Genomic DNA, 21568 nt, shown 5'->3' with positions numbered 1-21568 from the left:
TCCCAGCTCTCGCGAAGATCATTGGCTATCAAATCCAGATGGTCCAATGATGTGCTGACGTAGCAAGGGCCCTGGAGCAGGTCACCAACGCTGTGGAGCACCAACAGGCGGAAGACCATAGCAATGCAAGGGGGCGGAGGATGATGCCAGCGAAGAGGCATCTAGCCTCAGCAGCCTGTCCGTGCTGGTGCAAACAGACAGGAGGTGTAGTGCCCGGCCCAACACTGCATCCCGACAGAACCATCCTAACTTGGAGGGTGAGAGGCGACAGGGTGCGTGCGGCAGGAGGCGCTAGTTTCATGACATTTTAGGCTGTGCCGTGGTGAGGCAGACATGCACACCAGCTCAGGTTACATGACCTTGGATGTTTAAAAGCCGTACCCTTATTTGTTGCTGATGGAAGCACTTTGAGACTTTGTGAAATAAACATAAGCTTAATTTTACAACAAATCATCCACTTGTCAATCATTGAGGTGGCTTGCATGAGTACAGTGTTGTGTGAGGGGTATGGATGCACTAGAAATAGTTCTGTGTGATGTGCACGTGGCGCCTGTGACCTTCAGCAGGATTCTCCCTATGTGCATGATGCACATTTGCAGGTGGCAGGTATCCTCCGCTTGGTGGCAATGTTGTGCAGCATGGCGCACACGGCCACGATGCGGCAGCAGATCTTGGGCCGGTATTTGAGGGCTCCGCCAGTCTTGTGGAGGATGCGGAATCTACTTTTTAACATGCCAAATGTTCGCTCAATCACATTTCTGGTGTGTATAAGCGCACCATTGTACCTCCGGACTTGTGGTGTTGCTAGGTTGAGGTATGGGGTGAGGAGGTATTCACGGAGGGCATAGGTGCTGTCACCTGAAGGGAGGAGCAGAGGGTCAGTGAATGTTATGCGCGACAACATGGTCTGAATATACTGTATGTGGGCATGTGTACTTACCTAGGAGATGTCCCTCGCCAAATTCACAACCTGACCAAGCGGGTGTGTATGCCGCTGTGCCGGAAGATAAATGAATCATGCGTGCTCCCTGGGTATTGTGCCACAATATCTGTAATGATGGTCTTCGCACTGCAGACCACCTGAATGTTGAGGGAGTGATATGACTTGCGGTTCCGGTACATGTATTCGGTCTCTGCGTGTGGACAGATGTGTATGTGGGTGCAGTCGATGCAGCCAATAACATGGGGGGAATGGGCAGTTTGATAGAAGTCCTGTTTAGTTTGCATTAAGTCCTGTTGGGTTGTTGGGAAGGTGATGTTGTGATGAATCCGGCTCAGCATGGCTTCCAGAAAACTCTGTAGGCAGCGTGAAAGTGTACTCTGGGATACACCCCCTGCAACTGCGACTATCTCCTGGAAGCTGCCGGAGGCCACACAGGACCTGGACGTGGGTGGACATGTCATTGGTCCTCCTTGTTGGATGCTGCATCAGGGGCTCAAGGTCTGTGATGAGCTGCAGGATCATTGCCCCATTGAGCCTGTATTTGTAGTAGATCTCATCTTCAGTCTGTCCCAGTAGTGTAATCCGCAGCCATTAGATGCGTTCATGGATCCTGCGTCTGTCCTGGGTTGCAGCCTGGAACCTCAGCTGCCTTGCCACAATGTATAGACCTGCCATTGTGACTTTCCCCATGCTCCTAATGAGTCTCCTTAAGTGGGTTTGATTTAGCCAACACCTGTTTGTTATTCCCAAAGAATTTTTTTTTCCACTTTGACTTCATGGTTACCACCTGGTTTACCTTCTCCTTAAATTGCGACTCTTATTTAGCGAGTTATGGTGTTTTTGCTATTTGCGATTGCTGATGCATGTGGATAGCGATTTGTTAGCTAATTCGCAATTTGAATGCGAATTCGCTATTTAATTTGCAGAATATGTGGAGATTCACTTTTAAGAAATAGCAATGGGGTTTCTACGGGTTTTGCGATTCTTAGTTTTGCGAATTCGTTAATTATTGCTTTTCCACTTGATGCATTGCGGAAGTGGATTTTGCGATCGCAATCGCTGTTTCGCAGTGATTGCGAGCGCAGAGCGCAAATTTGCTTGATACGTCTATGCCTAAGTGTTTGTTTGAAGAAAATATAGCGCTACAAGAAGGGCAGTTAATCACAAGCCTGGCTGCCATAATGCCACAAGGATGATAGCAAGGGACCTCCTTCCACCTCGAGGAGAACATGGCGGCAGACGGCTGAGCTGCCGTGGTGCTCCGTGATTCAGGTTGCCGTTCACCCCGCCCGAGCCTGAAACTTTGACGGACATAGACAACGATGGATTTCTTTCTTTATATATCTTCGTTCTCAGCAAGGGGCCATAATTATTAGATTTGGGTTGTCTCCCAAAAAAAAAAAATTACGATAGGGAAATCTTTCGAAAAACGTTTTCACCCGATACACTTTCGATTTTACCGAGTCTGTCTTCGGCCTCTATGACGGGGCTCTCTGCGGGCGTTTCCAGTGTTCGACGAGGGAATGCAGTAGACAGAGTATACGGAGGCTGCACGCAGCCGATCCCCACAGCTTCCATCCCCCTGGTACCCCCGCCGATCCTGCGGAGGTGGTCCACGGCAGCCCTGGAGCTGCGGCGCGGCAGGAAGGCACGCAGTTTGTTGCGCACTTCATGTGCTGAGGCTGGCGTCTCTGTGATTCATCCCTCGAAGCCTAACTTACGAGGTACAGTGGACGCCACAGAGACCGAGGGGGAGAGAGACGGCATTGTAAATGAGGCAGGAGAGTCTGATCTGCAAAGTGTCTCCGGGGGGTCTGAAGAGGAACAGGGCTCATCTCTACCCTCTCAGTGCTACCAGCAACGCCATCAATATCAACTGCAACAGCAGCAACCAAAAGGTAAGGTGAGAAGTGATTATAGAAGGGGCAAGGCATCGACCAAAACACAATCAAGGGAGCCTGCCCCCGACGCCAGCTCAGGCATCAATGTTGTTGCATCTCCTCCATTAGGTAAGAGAGCTTCTTCTTACCATTCAACTGAAGTTAAGGCTAAGGGCAACAGAGGGAAAGTGAAAGGTCTAACTAAACGTAAACCCACCGCTCTGTCTGAGTTAGGGTCTAAAATTATCCCTTCGCTGCGCTCTTACTTTAAAGTAATACCACAAGTATTGAGCCTCACGGACTCGCAGGGCGAGCCTGCACTTTCAGGATTGGGTATGTCTTCAATCGAAAACCTAGCATCTGTCCCACTCCCTTCTGACCAGATCCCCCTGGAAAATGGTTCTACCCAATTTACTGAAGTCGGAGCAGGTGGGTCCTCTGTTTTTACAGTTGTACCCCAGTTAGATCATCTCTTACCTAATACCCCTTCAACTGAAGTAGCTCCGACCAATATAGACGTGACTGTTAACGCCATGGGGACCGGTGAGTTAGATAACGCCTCGGATGGACATATGGACGGACACATGGTTATAGGAGAAAGAACAGGTGACTCCTTTCCCCCCCTTCTGGTCGAGTCTGCTTGTATAGCAAATGCTGGCATGGAGGCAGCAGGGGGATCAGACCCACCAGCTAGATGTTCTGAATTAGCGCAGCAACTACCAGATCCGGACTCAGACACTGTCTTATCCTCGGAGGAAGGTGGTATTACAGCTGCCTCTTTGCTGCTAATGTTTTCAACTTTAACCCGAGACATAAAAAGTGGGTTCGAGGAGTCTGCATCTATACAGAGGGAGATTCGGAACTATTGCGAGTCACTCGACAACAAAATAGATGGTTTAACTTCTAGAACTGAGGTGTTAGAAGAGACTGTTGGGGCGATGTCGATACACCTGGATAAGGCAGTAGAAGATATAGGCAAACTAAAGAAGGAGGATCAGGCCCTCCTAGACAGAATGGAGGTGTTGGAGAACAATGCCAGAAGGGGTAACATCCGCATTCTTAACATTCCAGAAGGAACAGAAGGGCCAGACATCAAGAAGTTCATCGTTCATCTACTAAAGGAATCACTTTCTTTGGATCAGTCTCTAGAGGCTTTGGCTACTGACATTAAGAGGGTCCATAGGGATCCCTTTAGATTAAATCCACAAAGGTCGAAACCTCGTAAAATTTTGGTCAATTTTTAAACTTACGCCCTTAAGGAGCAAATTCTAAATTTAGCATTAAAGCAGAAGTCATTATCTGGCAAGGGCTTCACTTTTCTTATAAGGTCAGACTTATGTAGGAGCACGCTGGAAAAGCAATGGGAGTTTGGTAAGCGATTGGACGCCTTTAAGAGGCTAGGTGCAACAGCTCAGCTTATATTCCCGGCCTCATTAAGGGTTATGTATAACAAAAAGATGATGAACATTACGTCTGTCCAAGCCGCTGATGAGCTCCTTTTAGACCTGGGAAAGAAGTGATCAGATAAATAACATTCAGGCCTCCTACTGATATAATCTAATCCTGTGTTATGAATTTATGTGTTTATATCTACATTGAACAAACTCAACAAGCAAATAAATGATCCTAAATTAAAAACGCTAAAAAATTTTTTTTTTTAAAAGCACGAGGTTGGGAAAATTAAGGGATGAAAAACTATAATTAAATCTTGCACATAATTCCTCTTTATTATTCTTGTATTTCACGTACCAATCACCTTAATATAGGGGCTTCTTTCATTGATTTTTCCTTTTTAGGCGGGTGGGGGTAGCTGCAACCTGAGGGAGGGGTGCCATCTACTGGACTTGATCCCGTTAGATACAGCACAGGTTCTCCAAGGGTGGGGGGGGGGGGTGGAGGGCGGAGGGGGCACGGGGTTAAGGGGGGGTTAAAATTTAACAGAAAATTCCTCATTTGCCAATATGATGCTTCATTGCACCTAATCAGTTATAAATACCTTTGTGACATGCTGCTAACTTTTAAAGGGCAGGGGCAGCATACCTCTGACCCTTATTTTGGGGTTGAGACGGGGTGGAGTTTGGAGTGGCTAAGATGTCTAATCTAAATATAATTTCATGGAATGTCAATGGCTTGCGAACTAAACCCAGAGCCAGAACACTTCTGCAGTATCTTTGTGACTCAGCTGCTCAGGTTATCATTCTACAAGAGACCCATCTGGTTCAGGTTGAGATCGATGAACTGGTTATGGTTAATAAATGGATTCATTTTGCGATCTCTACCTCTCAATCCCTGACATGGAGAGGTGTATCGATTATTTTTAAGAAATATCTTAAAATCAAGCTTCTAGACTCAAAAGTGGACCCAGATGGTAGATGGGCTATTGCGTTTCTATCCATTTGGGGGTTTCAATTAACAATAGTGGGGTATTATGGGCCTAATCTAGATAATCTGTCTTAAGTACTATCTTTTCTCATCTCTTGTCTTACCCAGAGCCTGTAATATTTGCAGGGGACTTTAACATTGTTTTAGACCCCATATTGGATAAAACACCTAATAATAGATCAAAAGTCCCGTCGAAGTCAAGATATTTTTTGATAAATGCTATGAAGCAATATGGGTATGTGGACATTTGGAGGCTAAGGGCGGGCCAACAGCAAGGCATCTCATTTAGGAATTATAAGTATCACCACCAATCGAGAATAGATTATATACTAGTTAACCAGACCTTGGTAGATGCTGTTAAGACCATTAAATATCTTCCCCAACACTTATCAGACCACTCGGCAGTGCTGCTGGAACTTACGATCCCCTTAACAGCGCCGGTAAGGATTTGGTCTTTTGACCGTTCACTACTTTCTCACTCTGAGGATGTTCTATTCATAAAAACTGAGGTAGCGCATTTCTTGAATATCAATGTAGGCTCCGCTGGTATTGGAGTTGTCTGGGACTCTCTTAAGGCATTTCTGAGAGGCCTAATTACAGCTAAGATAGCCTATAGAAGAAAAGAATACAGAGAGGCTGTTGCCTCGGAGGAGGCAAATATAGCCATGGTTCAGCTTGAAATTAATTCCAATGCTACTTCCACCGATGATGTTTTGATACCTCTCCACGAGAGATTACTCTCTTTAAAGGCTAAATTAGCCTCAACTCTCAACCAGAGAGTACAAGAAAGATGGGATGCCAGTAAGCTTGCACATTTCCAGTATGGAGAGGGTGCTGGGAAACTACTGGCATGGAAGGCTAAAACGGATCAGACCCATAACAACATTGATCTGATCAAAGTTAATGAGGTCCCCCTATCTGTGGATGTTGATATTAGAACAGCCTTTAAAGAATATTTCCAAGCCATATACCGGGAAGACAAAATATTAGATCCGGTTACCATCAGGAACTGGCTTGATAAAGTCTCCCTCCCATGTCTTTCTGTTAACCAGAGTGAGAAGCTAGAGTCTGAAATCTCAGAAGATGAAGTTAGGACAGCTATCCAGAATGCCAAGAAAGGGAAGGCATCTGGCCCAGACGGCCTACCAGCAGAAATGTATAGATCGTTGGAGCAAGAACTAGCCCCCTTCCTGACAATCCTGTTTAATCAGATTATTTTGGACGGGGTACCTCCTCCAGTGTCATGGAACAATGCTTCAATTACTGTAATACTAAAGCCTGGGAAGCCATCAACTGCATGCGGTTCGTACAGACCAATCTCTATTTTAAACGGGGATTACAAGATATTTTCATCCATACTTGCAAATAGATTAGCCGTAGTTGCACCCTTAATTTTACATCTGGATCAGAAGGGGTTTGGCAAGGGGCGATAGCTTTACCAATTGACATACGATTTAATTGGAGCCATAGATCTGGCAGTTTTGAAGTCTCTCCCACCCGCTGCTTTAACGTTGGATGCCACCAAGGCCTTCGACAGGGTCAATTGGTTGTACCTGTCGGAGGCCTTGGCTAAGTTCAACGTGGGAGGTGGATTTCGTCGGGCAGTCGGCCTCCTCTACCAGAATCCTAAGGCCAGTGTTCTGGTTAACGGAATATTATCTGACCCTATTGACATCTCAAGGGGAACTTGGCAGGGCTGCCCACTCTCTCCACTTCTTTTTGATCTATATGCTGAACCCTTTGCCCAGAGTTTGAGGGACAGTGTTGACATCAAAGGTTTCACATACAGGGGTTGGGAGAGAAAGGTGGCCCTATATGCGGACGACATTCTCATCTTTACGTCCGCACCCCACTTGGCTCTTCCTGCAATATTCAAACTGGCATCGGAGTTTGGGGCGGTATCTGGTTATGAGATCAACACATTAAAAACTGAGATGTTGACCTGGAACATCGATCAGAGTTCCTTTACTTCAGGTATTCGGCCGGGTAAGGAGATGAGGTATCTAGGCCTTGATGTTGTTGGGAATATAGATCAGATTGCCACTAATCATTTCTCGAAAGTGACTAAAGAATGTCGCAAGTTGCTCCGGAATTGGGCCCATCTCCCGTTATCTTTGTTGGATAGAGTTAATCTTGTTAAGATGACTATTCTACCCAAGATTACATTTTTATTTAACATTATTCCTTTACATTTTGAATCTCTTCTTATTAAAAAACTGCAGGCTGATATTAACACCTTCATCTGGAACAATCATCTTCCAAGAATCTCTTGGAAGAAAATCAGGTTGACGTAGGGACACGGGTGGGCTTGCAGCCCCTGACCTGCAGATCTACGCCTGGGCCTTCCAGCTATCTCACGCTAGGATGTTATTAAAGAATCCACCAGACCATGGAGTTGGTTCTATTTTTTCTACCTTGCTGATGGCAGAGGGGGTGAGCCAGTCAAGTTTTCTCTTTAAATTCAGAGACCTCAAGTTCTTTAAAAAAGTTAAACTGAAAATCTTACGGGGTATGGCAAGAATGTGGGCCCAGTTAACAAAAGGTATTAAAATAGGGTACTATGGTAGTAAAACGCCTTTGTGGGGTCTTCCCGATAGCCCGGCTTGGCTGGGAGATACACTTGCGCTATCTATTAGAGATGCTGGACTTCTGGTGTGGGGAGATCTATTTGTTGATGTTATTTTGTTACCTTGGAACTGTTTAAGTAACACAATAGGTCCTAACTTTTCCAGACTTAAATACATGCAAATATCTAGTTGGTCCAGAACATATAAAGCCTTACCATCTAGAGGAACTAAATTTTCACTGGGCACTCACAGTAACCTTATTACCCTTTCAGTTGACAAGCCTCCCACTAAGAAGGAGATTTCACTTTGGTACAATCTAATCCTTGAAGAACTGGACAGCAAATTTTTGCTACTGGTACAGCTTTGGACACCACATCTCAGTATCCCCAACTTACAAGACCTTTGGATTACATCATGTGGTATGATGTGGGATATTGTCAAACCGGCATGGTTACGTAGAAACCATATCTTTACCATTCACCGAGCTTATTATTCGCCTGAACGACTCTCTAAATTTAATCAGGGAAATAGGGTGGCTTGTGCGAGATGTGGGCTCTTAGCTGCAGCGGATACACACATGTTTTTCGAGTGCCCTCATCTTTCTCTGTTTTGGGAAGCCATAAGTAAGACCCTTTCAATATCACTTGGCACAAACATTGTTCTAGATCTTACATACGTAATCTTCGGCATTGTGGACAGGGTTCCAACATCGGCAAGGAAGTTGATTCTCTACTCTATCCTGCTTGCTAGGAGGGAGATTTGTAAGAAGTGGAAAGACTCTACCTCCCTCTATTAATGACGGGTATACCTCTGCCCTACAGGTCTCCAGGTTAGATTTGGCTAGAGCTGGGAACAGTGACAAAAGATCATTTTGGCATCTCCTGAGGTGGGACCATTGAGATCCTGTTTTTTTTTTTTTTTTCCGCCAGGTCCAATGATTAAGCCATCAAACCCATCTTTGGGTATAGCCGGATTTTGATGCTATTTTAGCATTCTGGCTGCACTCCTAAGACCTCCATATGGTTTTCTGTCTTTGCAAAGCTGGTCTATGCACTACGGCTGAGGGATGATAGCCCCGTTCCATTTCCACACTCCCCCCCAGTATAAAGTACTAAGGCAGCACGGTGCATGTATATCGGCAGATTGCACAATCAGAACCTAAGTGGCATATGATGACAAAAAAAAACAAAAAAAAAAAACACAAAGACCCTTAGCTTAATGGTTCCCCCTGTGTAAAGCACAATGGGATATCTAATAATAGATCGTAGGAAGGATTTAAGAACACGTTTAAATTGATAAACACCTTATATTGAATAAGACTTTATGATTCCAGATTGCCAATACAATTTGATTGCTGGTCATTTTCAAGGCTTTTTTACTTGTTCAACTCACAGAGGTTAAGGTTTTTTCACACACACAGTTGTTCATGTATATACAAGAATGAAACAAAGCAGTAACTTGTAAAAAAAATAATTAGAAGAATATGCAGTCCTATGGTGAAATTATATATTTTACAAAATCTAATTGTAAAGCGCTGGTCTCAGAGAAAGCTGCAAAAAGTGAACAGGGCTCATTAAGATGCCCCTCCAGCTCATATGCCATGGGTACCCTTTTAGGCAAAACCACCATATATTAGGCATGTGCCACAATTTTTCCATTGGTGCAGTCCATATACCATGGGTGAACCTTGTTTCAACTCTTCCCTCTTGTATGTTAGGACCAAAACTTGGCCATTGTTGCCCTTCCCACAGTATGCAATGGTTGTCCTCTATTAAGTAAGGAATTCCCATTAGCCAATCCTAGCCTTTTGTAATGTGTACTCCTATTTCAATAATTTGCTCCAGTACTCCAGTGACAGCATTTTTCCATGGCTGTCCCCACATGTCAGGTAACACTCTAGCATGTTAGTCTCAGTATGATGCTAAAAATTGTCTCTTGTATGCTAGCACAAGCATTTTGCCAAGGGGGGGGGGGGCTCTATAAAACAATAATTACATTCAGAATGCCAGGGCCAACTGCAGACTTGCAAGCATAACACCACATTCTCTCTCATACTCACTTACATTAACTCACTTGTTCGCTACTCGGATACATTCATAGATTATCACACATTCACTGGGACTTCCTCATTCATTCTCACTCAGTCCTACGTATTCTCACACGGACTCACTTATTCACATTCTTTTGCACTCGTTCTCAGTCACATTTAGTCTTACTGCCTCAAACTCACTTGCATGCAGTCTTCCACTCATTCATTTATTCACACTTATTCCCATTCACTCTGAAGCATTCATTTTCACTTAGTTAGGTACGCTCACTATAACTCACTCCTATATTAATGGCCATTAACACTGCATCACACTCTCCAACAGTTTGCACATTCACTCTCATTGATTCTCACTAGCTCACTCTCACTTCCAGTACCTTTCTCACTCACTAATGCTCCCTCACTCTAACTCACTTAAATACTCGTTCTCACTCTCTCTCCCTCACTACCAGTCACCCACTCTCTCTCACTTTAACTCACACATGCTGACACATAGTCTATCTGACTCAAACACACTTGGATGCAACATACATTTAACACCATTTATCTTACTTCAGCTATCAGTGAAAACATTGTTGCAGCTCTTTGCGCTACATTTTTTTATCACACTAACAGAAATACTAAACATTGGCAGAATGCGAGGAGGTGGAGCCCGATACCCATGAGGAAGATTACTGATTACACTCTCTCTTTCTTGCATGTTTTCCTCTAACTCTCTCTATGTCTCTTTCTGAGTACTTTCACACCATTTTCTCTTTAAAACTTCTCTTACTACTGTCTCCTTACCTTCCACTCTCTTCGAACTTACTGTCTCACCTCTTTGGCACCTCAGACAGTTTGGAGCTTCCCAGTATCAGAAGTGGTGGTAGGACATAAGCATCCCGCACATACAGGCTGGCACCAATGTGGTCTATTTTATGTGGGAATAACCACACACAAGATAAAGATACAAATCAATGAACATAGAAGAACAATCTGATGCAAATGGAATAACACAAAACAGACACACCACTATATAGCACAAGGTCACTGGGATGTGGATTTGACATGGGGGATCCTGGAAAAAGTCAATACAAACTACTGTGACATTCAGAAAAGACTCTTGACCCAGGAACAACAATGGGTTTACCATCTATGGACATGGGAGAAAGGACTGAATGCTGAGATCCCTTGGCTTCAAATCACATCAAAAGAAGATGTTCATGATTACGAAGCATACAATTCCAAATACACGAAACAAAACGATGTGACTAATGGCTAGACTGTAAATCCAGCTAGACTACACAAGGCAGATAAATAGACTTGACTTGATGAACACCACCACGTCACACTAGGGAGTATTGGACATGTACATTCATCAGGTGAAATGAAATATAATATCTGCTTATAGTACATCATGGCATCTTTATAAACAGCATGTGAGAAAATAATTGGGACTTCACAAAGACAGCCATGTCACAACTGAAATATATGGGTCATGTACATTTATCCAGTGGTCGAAGTTGGGAGAAAAGAGTAGGGGAAATGTGGGGGGAGAATCAGAGGGCAGGAATAACCTGTGGATTGGGTCGGTGGGCGGAGTCAGAGGTGTGGCCAGAAAGATCCAAACATCCCAATTTTTAATATTTGTTTGGCATTTCACTAACCAGTTACAGCCTATTACATTATTTAATTCAAGAAGATACACATGTTTATTTAAGGTTTAATATGAGTTATTGACATTTAAATGTATTCACAAAGTGTGATATGTGTCCAATCAAAGAATGCCCCAAATATGCTTAAAAATTGAATCACAAGCCATTTGTCTCCGAGTCATGGAGTTTCTGTCATCAGCACTTCTCCCTTTTTCCACAAGAGCAGTTAGTACATGGATGGCAAAATATCCTAGCTTGCAAATTTTTTCCACATAATTACCGCTTCTGCCATATTTGCCACATAAACACCATCTGCTCCATAATCTGATGATTTTAACTAATACATTGTTTGTAGCTCAAACGGATCAAAAGTTGCTAAAATATGTGTTGCTGAGAAGTGGAGGGCCCTTTGCAAAGGTTGACTGGTCACCTTTCTCACTGCTGCATTTGTACGTTACACTGGTACCAATGAAGCAACATCTTTGCAGAGACTGTTAGAGGTGTAAAAATGTCAAAATATTAAAATATCAGAAAATATACAGCATTACACTGCAGCCTTTTTTTGTAGCATAATTTAGTCAACACAGAAGCATAATTCTGTCCTTCATTGCTAAATAATTCCAGTGCCCCAAAAGCAGGCAGCACAAGTTAGAAGTGCTTGTACATGAAGCAGAGAGACTGTGAAGTTTGCGAACTCAATTTGGTGTGCGCGCAAATCCTGCATTGCCGATCCCTGGCGATTTACAGCTATTAATGCTGAAAAATGGCCAGTGGAGGTACCAATGGGTGAGGCGGACTGGCTTCAAGAGTCCTATGACCCGAGTGACAGAGTCACTGTTGATCTAGGGTGTGCTGCTTCATAGGCCTTCCCGCAAAACTGGAGGTGAACTTCTGTATGAATTGTGGTGGACAGGCCTTCAAGGTTATTAAAACAAAATGTTGTAACAGTTGGCAGTGTACAAGCCATCAGCATTTCCATCAAAGTGCAACATTCACCCATTGCAGGCAGATTTACAGACAGGTCTTCACGGTTAACCCATACTTGCCACCGCTAGGGTCCACCTGCTGGTGCTAAGATATCAGGGCTTCTAAGGTCTAGCAGGGCCTTCTAAGGTCTAGCATGGGAATGTGCTTCCTCAGTAGTGAAGTCTGAGCCTGGTTCCCAAGTAACAAATTTGGCAGCTCTGGCCATAGTGCCACATCCTCTCCTCCACTGAACATGGTACTGCCCCACTGAGAGAAACTTGCACTGCCTTCAGCTCAGCTACAACCAAATTATGCCCCGATATAAACACCGATATAAACACCTGGGTGTGACTCAATTCAAAATTTGCACTACACAAGCATAATATACTGGCTAAAAAAAAAGTAACAACATTCTGTCAATCAGTGAGTGCTTTTACCTGAAAAGTTAAGAACATGGCCACAGGGCCCAGAAGGGACCAGTTTCAATATCCATTGCTTATATCCTTACGAAATGTAAGCAGTACGGTTTAAATGGACCACGTCCGTGAAGACAGAGGCCCCGTACACATTTTGTTTTCCAAACCACCCATCAACCAGGTATTGCTGTACCTCCAGGAATGGTGCACTTCCCCCTGGGAAAAACAATGTTGTTCAAAGAAAGACGAGAAAACAAAAGTAGCACTTTACTGGCAAACTCTATAAAGTGGAGCTAAGGTGTTTAGGTGTGAATAAAATCACTCTGGCCACTTTGCGACTAGTCTGTCTTGCTTTATAAAGTTATTTTTCATAAGTTGAGCCTTTTATTTCTCTCTGTCCCAAGGCTGCACTTTGGAATAAAAAAAGTCAGAAAAAGACATTTCCAGCAAAAGTGTTTTTCTGTTTTTGGATCCATTTCACAGGGGAACAAATAAACGGTAAGAACCGTTTTTGAAGTCACTGTTTTCAGCAAGTGAGGAGGAGCGAAACAGAGAGAGAGGGGATAAGATGAAGAAAGGGGAGGGGTGGGTGGGGGCTGCTGCCAGGTGCAGAACATGAGAAGTGTACAGCGTCCTGTCGTCTCTGGGCAAAAAGGGAAAAGACAAGAGTCCTTTTCCTTCTCTGCCCACCACATGTCCCCGAACGGCCAAGAACGCCACGCCTTATCTATACTATAGGCCTTGGTTAATTCAGCCGTGCTGTGACGCATTTTTAAAATTAAAAGTAGGGGAACGGATCCTATTAAATTAAAGAAGTAGTGGCACGCCGTGCCCTGTCGATCCCGCCCACTTCGACCACAGCATTTATCATGTATAACAAACATAATAATAACAAAACGTCAGCACTTTGGCACATCACAGCACCCCTATTAAAACAAGTTGCAAGCAGTCCATTATAAATTGATATGGGTCGGCGGATGGGAACTACAATTCCCATGAACTTTAAAGAAAAAAGCGACAGCCGGGGAAGCTATGTCATCACACGCACAGAAGTGACTTTTGATATCAGAATAGGTGCGAGTGCGCCTAACATGAATTCACTTGCACGAACATCGGGCACACCCTGGTATCCTCTCAAACATACCGAGAAAAGCCAATAATATTTTGCAGTGCTACCTGACATTTACACATTTAAGAATACTTCCCATTTTAGTGCACCAATGTGATAACAGCAAAGGCGGTGGATGCAACGTCACTACGCGCTCCCCAGGCAGACGTCACATCAGACACCGGAACACAACCAGATGCACCGGCGCTTACAAATCAATCACAGGTGATGTGCATCACACTTTTCCACTAAATTAAATACAGTTGAATACGTGCCTTCCCTTACATTCTAACATTGTTGGGAGGAAGGAGTAGACACACATACGTGTATGGCGAGGGACGCACTTTGAGGCAGTAAGAGAACGAAAGAGTGAAGGGAGTTTCTCCCTGGTTATTTCTGAATGCAAGTAGGTGTATGAGGGTCTAACTTGTATTTCCCATAAAAATTACTATCCCTTGAATGTGACTTCAGGGGTCCCTAAAACCCTTCTCCACAGGGCATTGAAGACCCTACATTGGGGTAGGGTTGTGTGCTGGTCTCACAATTCAGTAGTGAAAAGCTTTTATGATTTACTCACATGTGCAGTGTCACACTATCACATTAGCATGCAATGCTGCATGCTTACACATCATATAAATGCTACTTATGTCTCCCTTTCCAATTAAACCACCTTAATAAATCATGTATGTATTTACAGGTATCTAGAACCAATTCACATGGGCCCATTCTAACTTAGAAGTACCTCCATGTCTCCAGGTGTAGGCGCACTCTCCATCAAACCTAGTTTTTGGAGAGCAAGGGAGTCCTATGATGAAGCACCACACCTGGTGGTATGTGAGGACAAACCGTTACATATGTCCAGCACTTCTATTAAGTAGTGCTAAGAGGGACACGGTAACGTAACTGAATATAATTCTCGGGTAGCTAAACTTGTGTGCATATGGTGCTAAAGGGCCTTCACCTACCAAAATTAAAAACCTGGGACTCCGAATATTTTTCACCAAAAACTGCTCCGAGAAGAGGCAGGAGACCAGGACCTACCTGCAAGTCGATGTGAAAAAGGTACATAGCCTCTGGATTGACTTCGCCTCAGCTCCCACTATGTTCTACTCCACATACCACATCTTCTTCAGCGGGACCTCCCGGCGATGGTATCTGGCCTTGTGGAGCACTCCTTGGCTATGGCCTGCAACCTCGTCCTACTGGATGAATCTGAGCTTTAGAAATAATTCTTAGTCTGACAGTAGAAATCTTCACTGGGCTCAACCATGACTAGCTCTTCATTGACAATCATGACCAGGGCCTTTACCTGAGAATCTAGCTTCTCCGGCTTGGAGCTTTTCACACCCTCATCGATGGCTTCACTGAGACCTCGTCCAGTGGCATCTTGTCTTCTACAATTTGTCATTGGATACAGTCTGGTGCCTTGCCATGCTGAGACTTTTCCATTCTGAAGAACTTTTTCCAAAATCTCTTCAAGTCCAAAGTTAAGCCGACACTGAGCAATCGCGGTTGGCCGTAACGTTTGACTTTGAGCCTGTCTCGCGCATTCAGATAACTACAGTAGGAGCTGATTTTTTAGGGCTATTTTCTTTTAAAAACATTTAGGAATTCATATTTCCTGTTCAAATGATTGGATTTAATTTGTTTTAGTGTCATTTTTTTAATTAAAATGTACTCTATTTGTCTAAACTAGTGTTGTGTTTCCACTGTATTCCTGCTCCTGTGTTGCATAAATTATTTTCACATTGCCTCTAAGTTAAGCTTCATTGCTTTTATGCCAAACTACCAGAGGGTTAAACACAGGTTAAGTTAACAACTTTTTTGATGCACTCTCCCAAGGTTTGTGTTTATTATTTGAATGGGGCTTCCATCCCTCTCAACTAATAAACCAAATTCTTTCATATGCTGTCAGTGCTTCAGAGCTGACCTTTCTTGAGACTCTGTGGATCTCCTATTGTTTCTGGCTAAACCGCAAATGCCCATTTAGTTGTGGTGCTTGTTGATTTCCTTGGACTGCACCATCACCTTATCCTATTAGGTACAGAGAATAAATGCTCATTGAAGCAGGACTCCTACATTTTACTATAAACAAATGCATGCATACCAGTATCAGCATCACGCCCACCATGATATGACCAGACATAAGTCAGAACCACATTCATCTCACCCTTCTCATATTGTTGATACTACAACCACACTCCTTCTCCCAAATAAAAAAGTCCACCTGAAATGGCTGCTGTAATTTAGAGTGATAATGTGCCACAATGGTGGTGATTGCACGTTATACAAACCCCGTACGGAACATAACTAAACAAATTTCATCTGGTGCACAACACAACAATTGTACATTGAATTATCAAGAAGTATGATTCAATTTCCAAAGATGCATTTAAAATCTTCTCTTTATTCAGATTGGATCTTATGTGGAAAGTATATACAGTGAGAAACAACCAACACATTTCGTCCAAGACATTGGACTTCTTCAGGGCAATTGTTAAGAAAGAACAGAAATGATGGTATCAATAGTTCATCAATCCAATACTGGGAATAATCCATAGTAAAATCACATGTAGAGAAACACAATCTAAACTGAAGATATAACTTCAAATGGAATGGCACTTATGTGAACATAATGTAGAATGATTAACATATCCAATACAGGAAACTAAGTGTACCTCCACCTATGCGTAAGTAGCATATATGAAGGACATCAAGTGGAGCCCCCTGGCACTAATTACAGCTGCCTAGTGCCAACGCAGGCGCCCTTGCACCTGTGTTGGGGAAATGATTGTTTATGTGCAGGAAGGTGTCCCTTCCTGCACATAAACATCTTAAATGGCGATTTCAAACATTTATGTGTGCTGCTTGTGCAGCACTCATGGAAGTTGCAACTTGTCACTTATAAAATGATTGTTTACATGCAGGAAGGGACACCTTCTTGCACATAAACAATCTTAAATAGTGTTTTGCGGTTTTTATGTGTGCTGCACAATGAAGCACACATAGAAATAGCAAAAAGGCGGATAAATAACGCATTTTTTACTCGTTGTGCCAGGTTAAGACCAGTTTCTTTTTGTCTTAATTTCGGTGCTGCCCCATATTTTGCAAAAACAACAGTTGATGGACAGATTGCAGTACAATGTCATACATTCACCCCCATACGGAGATCTGGGCCTAAATCCATCGTTTTTTTTGCTCACTGTGCCATTCCAGTTTGAACCCAGTCATATGCAAATCAGTCTTGACCCTGTGCCCCATGGGAACAGTCCAGCTCAAACTGCCGAGCCAGGTCCTTCCTGGACTGGAAACAAGCATCCTAGGACCGGTTTCAGGCTTTCAGCCCTCATCAGCTTGGATAGCTTGATTCCAGTGGCATGGAGAGCACGGGACTCAAGTCTGAGCATACCCGTCCCACTCGGGGTGACAAATGCAAAATCAACAGTTGATGGACAGAATGCAGAACAATGTCAAACATTCACCCCAGTACAGAGATCTGGGTCTAAATCCATTTGCTCACCATTCCCATGAGACACAGGGTCAAGACTGATTTGCATATGGCCATGTCTGAACTGGGGTGACGTGGTGAGCAAAATAACGATGGAATAAACCCAGATCTGTGACTGGGGGTGAATGTTTTGCCAATGTGCAACATTCTGTCCATCACCTTGTGTGATTTGCTGTTCGCTCTATGTGGGAAGAGTATGCCCAGATGTGGGTCCCGTGCTCACTACGTCACTGGAGTCAAGCTATCCTGGATGATGACGGCTGATAGCCAGAAACCGGTCCTAGGATGCTTGATTCCAGCCCAGGGAAGACATGGCTTGGCAGTTCGGGCTGAACTGTTCCCATGAGGCACAGTGTCAAGACTGATTTGCATATGGCCATATCTGAACTGGGTGGCGTGGTGAGCAAAATAACGATGGATTAAACCCAGATCTGTGACTGGGGGTGAATGTTTTGCCAATGTGCAACATTCCGTCCTTCACCTTGTGTGTTTTGCTTTTCGCCCTATGTGGGAAGGGTATGCCCAGACTTGCGCCACTGGAGTCAAGCCATCCTGGCTGATGACGGCTGATAGCCAGAAACCGGTCCTAGGATGCTTGATTCCGGTTCAGCGAAGACATGGCTTGGCAGTTTGGGCTGGACTGTTCCCATGAGGCGAAGGTTCAAGACTGATTTGCATATGACCATGTCTGAGCTGGGGAGGTGTGGTGAGCAAAATAAAAATGGATTAAACCCAGATCTGTGACTGGGGGTGAATGTTTTGCCAATGTGCAACATTCGGTCCATCACCTTGTGTGTTTTGCCCCATATTTATGCCACCCTTGTAAATATGGGGCAGCATCAAAATCAATGGGTGTTGGGGCATAACACCCACTGCAACACCTTTTGCCCACCAATTTCACACTAGGTGTGGCATGAAAGGGTGCACTATTTACAGACAACGTTCAGCCATGTTAAGTAGTTTAATGCTGCCTTTTAAATTTGGCAAAGCCCATATCGCCACAGGAACGTAAAAGAAAAGTGACGTTCCTGTGGTGATAGGGGCTTGTAAATATGCCCCTCGGTCTTGTCTATGTCTTTTCATTCTTTCAAAGGTGTGTTTTTGACTGCATCATGCAGTGGCACAAAATCTAGAGTAGTGGGACTGAATTAATGGAACAATTCATCAGGTTCCACACTGCTCTGCCACTGGAAAACTCAACATTTCTCTATTGTGAGCCACGGGTTTAGACAGCTGAGAACCTTGGACCCATTTACTTTTAAGTGGTTCAGGATTTGTATCCTCAACACTGGCTTGATCCACTCTAGGATACTTTTTTTGTTTTGTAGTTCAATCGACACTGTGCTGTCAAAGAGATGCCGCCAATCCTCTGGTGAAAAAGAGATTATCTCCGCTCTATCCAAGCTTCCTTTTTCTACCGTCAAACTTGCAAATTCATTATTAATGAAAGCCAGCTAAATGTTAGGCTCTTAATTACCCGTAGATCACTTTCTAGGCTCACCTTCATGGCATTTGAATACAATGTAAACAAAGAATCAAAAGGGGGAGTGAAGAGGTAGTGCTAAAAAGTACTTCGGTGGGCGCACCCTCCTCCAGTTAATGGTATAAATAAACAACAAGGTCACCTCTAGAACCACGGAAGCCGCAGATGAGGGAGGATGCGAGGACTGCTCTTGAACTAATGAAAGTTCCATGTACCCCTCTTCCAGTCCGGCTCATGGGGCACTGACTCCTATTTATTCCAGCCCACGACTCAGAAATACTGACAGGGCTATAACTGTTCAATATTGAATGCCATTTTGCAGTTGTATTATAATCTATTTTCCATTTACCTGCATATACACATAGCACACATTGTTGCCAACCTTAGTGGGTGACAGAGGGATCTGACCCCGTCCTGACGAAGAGGCAGTCAGCCTCGAAACATGTTGACAACACCAGGAGAACTAGCCCATTGTTAAGCTAGATTGTCTCCGCCACACTATTTTTAACGGTACCAGCCTATGACTAATAAAGAATTTTTTGCTTTCATAAGGCCAGGTATTCTTTTAAATCTCACTTTTCTATATCACTCCTGACCCTACAAACACTCACTAAATACACTTCACATAGCACTTACAATATCTAAGTGCTCCAGCGTTGTCGCTAGTCGTAGCACGCCCCGTCCCGCAGCGAGGCGGGAAGACCCCGATGATGAAGCATGACACCAAGGGCCCTTTTGGTGTGTGAGGGGTATTTTAACAAATACTGTGTATGCCTGATATACTCTGGCTCACAGAATATATTGGAATACAATGTACAGGCACAGGTTGCGACAACTTCCCTTTGTGAAGCACAGTAGCGGCTGCTGCCAGACAGGGTTAGTGAGGCGGAGGGGAGGGATTCGGGGAGAGGAATGTAATAAAATGACTTATCTTTAACAGCCGGCCGTAGCCTCTCCTCCATCCTCTCTACATCTTCCTGTCCAGGCCAGCCGTCAGCAGGAAGCACCCGGGTACACAGGCTCCCCTGACCCTATCACAGTGCTGCATTGCAGCAGTGTGATTGGGCTGAGCACCGTGGATCTGCGCTAAGACTAGAACGGGAAGCCTGTGCATGTTCCTCACCAGGCTGTATAATGCAGCCTGGTAGGAACATGCACAGTGCGCCTAAACTGTTTGGTTAGTCCAAATGGGCCGGCCAAACAGTTCATGCACACTTAGGGAGTGCACACCACTCCTCCCCTGCTCTGGCCAGCCCGCCCCACCACTGACTGCAATAGCGAAAATAAAATGATTATAATAATAAGTTATTATAATTTCATTTTTCCTTTTGAGCAGTGGGGTGACGCTCCTCCGCCTTAGCGGAGGAGCCGCCACCGGCAAAGCATCATCTGAAACTATGGCAGAAAAGAAGGTGAACCAGTTAGGCTTCAACTTTTATGGCCTGCAGTCTTGGCGCCTATTGCCCCACCTGTGGCTTCAGCTGTAATGAGGCTATAGGTATAGAACAGCATCAAGCTTGCTACAGCGATGCCGTTATGTAACCGAACTCGCCTCTTTAAAATTTAAATTGCACTCCTACCCAACAACAGGAATCTCATATCTCTGCCAGACAGGAAAACACAGACCAGTCTGAAGGAATGCTAGTGGTTGATAGGAAGGGGTGGTGGACAATGGTATTAACCCTAAAGAAGGACCATCGTTAAAATTATTTGTTTACCAATGCGTATCATGGGAGTGGCCATTCTAATGGTCGTGACACTCCTCAAACTGTTAGGATTGTGACAAGGAGGAGGGGGTGAAAGGTAATGATCCCCATTCCCTTTATTTTAATGCACTTTAACTTTCTGCCAAATGAAGCATTTACACCTCAACTTAGCACTGGCGACGTCAAAGGCCAGGTGATGTCAAAGGAAAGTGATAGAAAATGAGAGTGAAAACGCACCGAGTTTGAAGTTAAGGTCAGCTAGGACTGGGCTGTATTCTGGCTCTTCATTTTAAAGTCCTTAACAGTCCGTGACTGCCTGGAAAGAAGAGTGCATTATGCCTAAGAGTCAACACAAAACTCATTCTGTAATGTCACTTCCTCCGAGCTACTTCCTGAGATATCAAATGAGTCAAAATGCATGCCTAACAGCTCTGCCACTCCAATTCCTTTTCTAAAGATGACCTTTGCAGTGTGCCCCAATGTCTTTGACACACACAAGTCAAAGGAACTGAATGAGTACAGCAATTTATGTCAGGCATTTTCAGCTGTTTTTTCTAATTCACTGAAAAAGCAGCTTACTGTTAAGAAAATATCTGCAAAGGCTTCAAGTGAAAACAGTGTATACATCCCCTAAGGAGTGTTTTGCTTTATTAAATGCAAGTAACACCCAGAAGTATCAGCCTTTACTGTCTCCTTTCTACAGACGTGGTTTCAGGTATTAGATAACGTTTGCTAGCTACCGACATGTGTTTGGAAAAGTGTTGAAAATGTTCCAATGAGTGGCATATAATGTGTTCTACAGATCTGAATATTAAAGGTCAGTGTTTGGAAAAGTAAAATATCTTCATCCTTTTCAACTATCTTTCAGTGAACTTTCAACTGGTACATGGGAAGCTAAAGATTGTAAGTGATTTTCGGGGACTGGTTG

Source organism: Lissotriton vulgaris, chromosome 6 (genome assembly GCF_964263255.1).
Source record: "Lissotriton vulgaris chromosome 6, aLisVul1.2, whole genome shotgun sequence".
Taxonomy (NCBI): domain Eukaryota; kingdom Metazoa; phylum Chordata; class Amphibia; order Caudata; family Salamandridae; genus Lissotriton; species Lissotriton vulgaris.
Note: the sequence above shows the minus strand (reverse complement) of the source record.